At 40.0% G+C, this 9,352-nt stretch overlaps 1 pseudogene across 1 annotated transcript; it reads right to left on the bottom strand.

Moving 5' to 3' along the window:
* Positions 1–5,169: 5,169 nt before the first annotated feature.
* LOC308611115 (ferritin light chain-like) lies at positions 5,170–5,860 on the bottom strand (annotated as a pseudogene). Its single transcript has one exon. The product of its transcript is annotated as a ferritin light chain-like (transcript).
* Between the last annotated feature and the right edge of the window lie 3,492 nt (positions 5,861–9,352).

Here is a 9,352-nt window from a genome sequence, read left to right as displayed (position 1 = left end):
TCTAAACTTAATGTGACTGCAGATGTTTTAACTCGATCTAAACGTGATCTTTATCCTGTGCGTTTTCCTCCCAAAAATAAAGTTAAAGTTACTCTTCCTCCTCAATCTCTTTTCCCTAAAGCAGGACATATCCCAAATTACCGTCCTCCTCCTTTCCGTTCGTCATGCTGTCAAGAATGGCTAAGGTATTGCATTCATTATCTTCATACTGTTGATACTCATGGTCCATGTCCTGGACACCCTCATATTATGGTAAGTTATGATCAAACTGCTTCACAAGCAGCACAGCAGTCGCATGCTTTACACCATCAGTCGGCGGCTACGTTACGCAAAGAATTTTCCCTTACTCGTGAAGCCACCCGACAAATTGTTAAGCAATGCCCACAGTGCTTACCTCACCTTCCTGTTCCACATTATGGTGTTAATCCTCGTGGATTATTACCTAGTTATTTATGGCAAATGGATGTTACTCATATCCCGTCTTTTGGGAAATTACAATTTGTTCATGTCACTATTGATACTTATTCTGGTTTCCTCTGTGCTACAGCACAGACCCGAGAAGCTACTAAACATGTTATCACTCATTTATTACACTGTTTTGCTTTTGTGAACCTTCATTTTACAGGAACCAACATTACTCTTACAGGCCCGGCTACCAGCCGACGAGAGGATCTTAAGGATACCATCATTTGGTATAAAAATGGGCAAGCTATTAATATTAGAGGTCGAATCTCATATGCCTCGCCACTTTGGGATTCCGCTATTACTATAGCCAAGGTTCCAGGTGAAGATTCAGGAAATTATTTCTGTATGAAGCATTTACTTGGAGGACAAGGGATACTTATAGTTGGACATAAGGTTACTATTCTTAACAGAAAATCAAAACCTCAATTTCCTCCTTTTATGACCATTAACTTTGCTGGATCCAATTTTGAATGTTGCAATGCATCTTGGAATAATAACCAAATATGGTGTACTACAGATCATACCAAGGGGTCAATTCTTCTCTCTTCTATTCCCATCATAGATAGGTTTATCACATTTCAAAAGAACTGGGATATATGGAAACTAGCTCTAACTTATTCCAATACACCTGTTATAACTTGTGTTGCTCCTCCATATACACTTTTGATTGGTTCTATTAACATTGGTAATTCTTCCAAAGGAGGATATAATATTAGCTGTGTTCATTGTATTTTTAGCAGTTGTATGTTCCCTTCTGCAGGAACACAATCTGTGCTTATACTAAGGCAACCCATATATGTTATGGTGCCTGTACATCTGAGAGAACCTTGGTATGAAGATACTGGAGTACAGGCATGGGTGGAACTCTCTAAAGCCTTGCAGAGAAGGAGACGCTTTATTGGGTGGCTAATAGTAAGTTTACTTGCCTTGGCTGCTCTGTCTGCTACCGCGGCTACTGCCCGTCTTGCTCTTTCACAGAGTATTAATCATGCTCACTTTGCTAATCAATTATCTCAAAATACCAGTCTTGCTTAATCTTTACAAAGTCACATAGATTTACAGATTAATAACAAGTTAGATGAATTTAAAAACGCAATTTTGAGGATTGGAGATCAGATGGCAGCATTAAAATTGAGGATGCGTTTAGCTTGTCATGCAAAGTATACGTGGATTTGTGTTATTCCTTACAAGTACAATGACTGTATTTGGGAATGGGAAAAAGTAAAAATGCATCTGCTGAATGTTTGGTCAGATAATAATATTAGTCTTGATCTTAAGAAATTAAATGCTGAAATTCAGGATATACAACATGCACATCTTGATGATATTTCACCAGAAGATGTAATTCAAACTTTACTGGATCATTTAAAGTGGTTAAACCCTTAGTCGTGGATTACTAGAGGGTTGTCAGGAGTTATTACCCTGGCCATAATTTGCCTATTATTGATAATAATCTTCTCATGTCTGTTTCGTATCCTCATGCTTCAGTATACTACTCTCGGCACTAAGCTTCATGGAATTATTTTGCAGCAAAAATTAAAAAATAAAGAAGGGGGACCTGTGGGAAGCAATCAGCCTTGAGAGCAGGCTACAGACATGCCAGGCATGCCGCTGCTGCTCGAAGGGACTGTCCCTACTTGTTCCCCTCCTTGTTCCATTCCACGGGAGATAAATCACCAGGGTCCAGAAATCAGAAAGTATGTAAAATGAGACAAGCCAATCTGTCTCCACCCTGCACGTGCAGGTTATTTTGGATGATTCTGGGTTTATGGGTTTTCTCCCAGGGAAGTTAACCTTGAGCCGAGACGGTCATTAGATAATGTAAACCACCGTCTGGCAACCTTCCCTTTTCTAGTCTATATAATCTGCAACTGTAGCATAATAAAACTTGCCTTGCAACCGTCAGTTGTCTTGGTCCTTCTGACCCCATTCGTCGGTGCTACTTCAGTTCCTTACCCCGTCCCTTCTGACCCTGGGCGGTGAAATCCTCTTTCTGAGGCTGGTCCGTGGCACATATGAATATGTTTTTGTCTTGCTGTACTGCACATATGCTGTCTAGTAACAGATATTTTGTCTGCTATTAGTGTTTTAGATTATGTCTTTCCAAAGCGCTGAGGCAGTGCACCTATTTTGATGTTGCAGCTGATGCCTGAACGTATCCTAGCTGACAAATTATTGATTAATAAAAACATGAATTTCTGAAAGATTTGTACTGTTAACCAAAATCTGAGCAAGGAGTCTCAAATGTAATTCTTAGCCAGAATTACATGTTAATGAACCATTTAACAGTGTAAATCAAGGAACATCAATGTAGGGATTTCTTTTCATTTATTTCTTACCTGCTTGAAATATCAGTTAAAGGTTGCCAGCTTGGTTGCAGATGAACAGACATTTGAAGTTCCCTGAACTACGTAATGTGGAATAGGATAGTAGACTTCCAACGCCCTCAAGGCTGTGACCTTGCAGCCATTTTACATAGCACATCATCCTCCTATAGGGATGAACCTTTCCCTGGCCCAAAAAGTAGCCACTCCGTTGAAGCTTTGCTTATTGTAACAGGCTTTTGTTTCCAGGTTACATGTCTGTGGAAGACTTAATTCTGAATAGAGATATAGATATTACTGGAAACTAATTGTTTTTGCTATTATACTCTGCTTTATCAAAAAAGTAAAACATTTAAATTGTGCTACAAAAATTCAGATGTCTTACAATCTTTAAACAATAAATGAATGAATTGCCCTTAAAAAAAAAGAATTAAGCAGTTAGTTAAGCTGTTGGTCCCACATCAGACAAATTATCCTTATACCTCCTGTCAATATTGTTAACAGAGACTGTTATTTTATTAATCCTTATGATCCCATGATTCTTTCTTTCATGTTTCGGGGCACAGCAGGTGAGAGAGTGGGTTTGTTAAGCTGGGTGGGTTTATCCTTCTTTTATGCGTTCATTCAATTTTCTGTTCATTTACTTATTGTATACATATGGCAATAGAAGCTGCTAAGGCAATCATTGCTATTCTGCAAAACAACAAGGCACAGAAGCAGATGTCTTATTTCCGAGATTTCTCCCCCCAGGATTATTATGATTAAAGATCCTTTCCCCCCACTCCCTGGAGAGGACAAGGGGCTGCTCGCTGGAGGATTTTTAATGACTTGGGGAAAGGCTCAAATATCCCCCCATTATGGTAATCCACCCCAGGGGCAAACCACACAAGAATATTATGAATTTATTTTATTTTTCTATCCTTGCAAAGGTAATACTCAGCTCATTAGAATTGAAAACTATACTGTCAAATTTCAGAATTACATGGATGAAGAAAATCACCAAAGTGGCATCATATCATGTGTGTTATAGCTGTATTTACTATATTGACTATATTAAATATGTTGTGTTATCAATGTATTGTATAACTATATATTGAAAAGGCAAAATGCTGTAACGTATTTCAGAGAAAATAATTATGTTGGCCAACCCCAAATTGTACATTGTAGACGGGTCCTAGGAAAAGAAGATTCAATTCATAGTGAACAAGAGGTTAGCTTCTGTTTTCAGCCATGTGCTATTTCAAGAATTAAACATCATGAATAATACAGGATATAAGAGGAATAGTCTAAAGATGGAAAAGCACATTTTGATTAGGAAAGAGAATTTAAGTCTTTTTTTTTTTAAGGAAAACTGCCTTATTACTATGAGATAAGAAAATTGTTTCCTTCTTTTCTTCCTTGCTTTCTTCTTCTTTTTTTTAACCTTTTTAATTTTGGATATTTGACCTCTAAGCTGAGATGACTGAAAATGCCTCCTCTGGGCATCAACCTTTTTGAAAGACTTTTTCCCCCTCCCTGAGGGCTATTTGTCTCTTGGAGGCTTTGTCTACATTACTCCTCAAGAGGCAAGCATTTGTCCTTGCACTAAATGCTGACATCTCCTGATAAGAGGGAAGCTGCAGAGTAGAAGAATTGAAGGTCAGTATGTTGATATTGGTCTCAAGCGCATTGATGTACATTTGTGTATTGGGGAAGGGGAGTGAAGCTTGAGAGTGGGCCAGTGGGGAGGGGTAAATATTTTGTGATGCTGTCTACCTATGGGCTTATAAAGTTTATGGCTGCATTAGGAGGACAAGCATTACCATTAGCATGAAAAGTAGGGCAGACCTCAGTTGCAAAAGCTTCTAGCCATACACATAGGGCAATACGTAAATGATACACCTTATTGCATTCACCCATTCACCCTCCCCTGTTCACGCTAATTGGAAATTTCCATCCATTTCAGAGAAGTAACACAACTATCAATCATTTTCCCTGGCACGAATCTTCCAGGAGAAAGAAAATGGAATACACCTAGCGACAGAGCTCACGCACTAGTAGTCCATGTGTCTTAGATTTAATATCTGATGACTAGCTGCATTGAAGCCAAGAGGTGGTTCACAAAGTTGCTGCACATTAGAATCACCTGGGGAACTCTGAGACCTTCCCGTGCCCAGGCTCCTCCCTAGACCTACTGAATCAAAATCTCTGGGGCTGGGACCCAGACACCAATGTTTTTCTTCAAAGCTCTTTAGGTAATTCAAACGAGCAGCAAAGCTTGAGAACCAGCCCAATAATGGGAACAAACTTATTTCACACAGATAAAGTGGGGCAATTCATATGTTAAAAGAACGTGAATATATGTATATATTTCTTTTTTTCACTTTATTCTGTTTGTATTTCAAATAGGCTTTTTTTTTTCCTTCTGCAAAAAGCATTATTGTTTCCATTTGGTCCAAGGCTTGGGAGAGGGCTCCAGGGCGGTTACAAAGCTGCCTAGTGGCTGCAGAGCGGGGCTTCAGGCAGAAGCTCTGACGCCAGAGGGTCTCCTCAGACGCGGCTGGACTTCAGAGACTCCTGTTTGGCTCGAGGGTGAGCCTTTCAAAGAGATACTCGCCCAGCACAGCCTGCGGACCAGCCAGCCTGCGGAGGTTGGTCAGGTGGTCTCCCATCTTCTGGATGAGTTTTACCTGCTCCTCCAGGAAGCGGCTCTCCAGGAAATCACAGAACTGGGAGTCTGCACGGGCAGGACCCAGGGCGCGCAGATCCGTTAGTGCCTGGTTCAGATTCTTCTCCCTAAGAATGGCGGCTTCCACAGCATCCTGGGTTTTACCCCACTCATCCTGAGAAGGCTTCTGCGCATCCTGGAAGAGGGCGCGGCCGCAGCACTGGTTTTGCATTTTCAAGAGGCGCTGGGCGCCCTCACACTTCTCCTCAGCCAGTTGGCGAAAAATGTGGCCCATACTGTCCAGAGTCCCATTGTTGCTGTCGAAATAGATGCTCAGAGAGAGGTAAGTGTCCACAGATGCATGTTGAACAGGCGGTGGACGGCGGCCTCCACCTCGGTGGAATAATTCTGACGAACCTGTGAACTCGTGGTTGATCAGTGATAAGGAGCTAAGCTCAAAAACTGGTGTTGGCCTGTCCTGGAGGCTGAGGATAGCTGAGTGTCTGATTCCAAAGGTTGCGAAAGGAAGAAAGGTTGGAAGGTGGTCGGGGGCTGGAGCAAGGAGCGTCCCTGGGTCTGTTCATTCCAAACACTGTTGAAGCAAAAGACAGATCTGCAGGACTGCCGAACGCACTGCCTCAAATAGGCTTTGATATAAATGAACAAGAAGTCCAAGCAAGGACAAAACTTACCCTTCCTCCCACCAAAATAGCTGGTGATACTAGAATCTAGATCTGGGAAGGGATTCTTCCATTGCTTTCTTAACATTCCAAGCCACTAGAGCAGTGGTTCTCAAAGTATGGTCACCTTGTAACCAAGCAGTACCCTATGGGGCCTTCCTAGGACAGACCCATCCCCCATATCCTCTATTGTAGTTTCTCTCTGAAGTACTCAGATAATAGTATCTCAGGCATATTTCTTGAGTTTTCAGATGCTAAAAACCACCACCCAATGGAAGAAATGAACTCCTTGATGATCATGAGCACGTAGCCCTCAGACCTCCTGGCACCTAAGGATGGATAATGTTACCTGCCTTGTGGCCTCAACATCAGCCAATCAGAGGATTGTGCACGAGCTGATCACATGCCCTGGGATGTCCCTCCCTCACCTGGCCTTTAAAAATGCTTTGCTGAAATCCTTTGGAGATTTCAGGGGTTTTGGAACACGGACCACCCCTCTCCTTGCTCGATCCTGCAATAAACCTTTCTCTTCTCCAGACTCCAACCTTTAGGTTTGTTTGGCCTCACTGTGCTTCAGACACATGAACCTGCATTCAGTAACAACTTGACCAGCTTTACCAGCGTCCCCTGATAATGTGTCAGATATTCAAGTTTTAGGGCCCTATCCCAGCCCTATGGAATCAGCAACTCTAGTGGGGCTCAGTGATCTCTGTTATAACAGGCCCTCCATATGATTTTTATTCACCTTAAAGTTTGAAAATATCTGCATTGTCAGCTGGCCAAAGTGTCCACCAGCAGGTGAAGGGGAGTGATGCCTGGAAAAGATAGGGAGTAGCCAAGGCAAGTACAGCAGCATTTGCCGTGGTAGTAATGGAGAATGCCTTTTCTCCACTGGTTGGCACAGACTAGTATCTGGGAGCAGTGGCAGGGTTATTTAGGATGCTTTACAATTCAATGTAGTGACCGCTGTCCTGGTTTGCCAGGGACTTCCCCTGTGTGAACACTTAAAACCTCATCCTGGCAAACCCCTTAGCCCTGGATTTGAAAAACTTAGGGAATAACATGAAATTTAGGGGAAACATGATCTAGGATTTGGGCGAGTCACAAGTGCTAATTAAAGCTAAGCAAGTATGGTCAGCATCTAGCCTTCTTTACCCCTTTGTGGGAAGGTAAATCTGATTGGGTGAAAGGACTTATTGTTAAGAAATCTTTGTAGAAACATCCCCTTCTGCTTAGTCTGCTGGTTCCCAGTTCTGGCTAGACACTGGCATCGTCTGAGGAGATTTAAAGTTATTTTATTGGTCTAGGATGACCAACAGTCAGTGTGAGGGTTTTTAAAAAGTGCTTCAGATGATTCTAATATGCAGCCAAATTTAGGTGCCACTGCTTAAGCTTTTGAACCACTGCTACATATTTTCACCTCATCTTCCTATGAGAATATCCAACTGTAGTTGAGGTTTGTTTGTTTTTCTTTTTCTTTTTTTAACTCTCTTATTATAAGATTTACTGTCTTAAATAAGATTGAATGTACAGAAAATCCTGCTAGTCCATCTGGTACAGCTAGATACTTAGAATAATATCGTTAAGATATATACCATTTAAGTACTGTGACTGGCCTTTTTAAAATTAACATATGCATTGAATTAGTACAATCTCTTTTGAAGTTGTCATGTTGGGGAGCTATACCTGTAATCTGCTGCCATTGCTAAATATCTGGACAACTCTTATTAGGAATTGTTTTTAAAAATCTTTAGGGATTAAAACCAAGAGTGCTGTATTATTTGTACTGGGACCACAAAAACCTCACAAAGTTTCCCCACTGTACCTTCTACCCCCATCTCTAACCCTTGGCAACTTCTAATCTGTTCTCTATCTCCACAGTTTTGTTATTTTAAGAATAATACGTAAACATAATCATGAATTACTTAATCTTCGGAGATTGGCTTTTAAAAATTTTTTCTTCAGCATCATTCCCTTGAAGTTCATTTTAATTTTTGCATATATTAATAATTTGTTCCTTTTCGTTGCTCCGTAGTATTCTATCATAAGATTTTATCACAATTTGTTTCAACATTCATCCATTGAAAGACATTTGGGTAGTTGCCAGTTATTGGCTATGATAAATAAAACTGCTATGAACATTTATGTGTAAGTTTCTGTGGGAACTTAATTAAGTTTTTGTTTCTTTTGGATAAATGCTCAAGAGTACAAGTACTGCGTTGTAGGGTGAATCTACTTTTAGGATTAAAAGAGACTGTCAAGCTGTTTCTCAGAGTGGCTAAACCATTTTATTTTCCCACCAGTGACGTGATATAACTTTTCTACGTACTCGCCAGCATTTGATGTTGTCACTATAATTTTAGTTATTCTCTGATATCTCATTATGGTCTTAATTTGCATTTCCCTAATGCTAATGATGTTGAGCATCTTTTCATGTGCTTCTTTGCCATGTGTATATTCTCTTCCATGAAATGTCTGTTCCTGTCCTCTGCCTATTTTCTAGTTGGATTTTTTTAAGTTGTTTGGAGAGTTCTTTGTATATTATAGATACAAGTCATCTGTCTCATATGGGATTTTCAAATATGTTTTCCCACTGTGTAATCTGAGTTTTCATCCACTTAAAAGGATCTTCTATGAAGCATTTTTAACTCATTTTGATGAGATACAATTTATCAGTTTTTGCTTTTATTGATCATACTTTCGGTGTCAAGTCTAAGAATTATTCACCTAGTTCTAGATGCCAAAGATTTTCTATTTTTTTTTCTAAAAATGTCCTGCTTTTACATTTAAGATTATGATCCACTTTGATTTAATTTTTGTGTAAGGTGTGGAGGTTTAGGTTAAGGTTCATTTTTTGTTTGTTTTTGTCAAGGGATGTCCAACTGTTTCAGTACCATTTTTTGAAATGTCTATTCTTCCTTGATAGCTTTTGCACTGCTGTCAAAAACAGGTTAAATGTATTTATGTCAGTCTATTTCTGGGTTCTCTATTCCATTCCATTGATCTATGTATCTACCCTCCAAAATTACTGCAAAGTCTTGAAATTGGGTGGATTAATTCCTCCCATTTTAATCTTCCTTTACAAATTGTTTTAGCTATTCTTCAGCCTCTTCTTACCATACAAATCTTAGAAAAAGCTTGTCTATATCCGCAAAAACCTTGAGGGCATTTTAAGAGTAATTGTGTTAAGCCTCTTAACTTGGGGAGAATTGACATCTTTATTATGTTGTATTTCC

This window comes from Mesoplodon bidens (assembly GCF_964165515.1).
Source record: "Mesoplodon bidens genome assembly, contig: HAP1_SCAFFOLD_1761, whole genome shotgun sequence".
NCBI lineage: Eukaryota > Metazoa > Chordata > Mammalia > Artiodactyla > Ziphiidae > Mesoplodon > Mesoplodon bidens.
The sequence above is the reverse complement of the archived record's forward strand: the minus strand, read 5'-3'. Positions and strand labels throughout refer to the sequence as shown.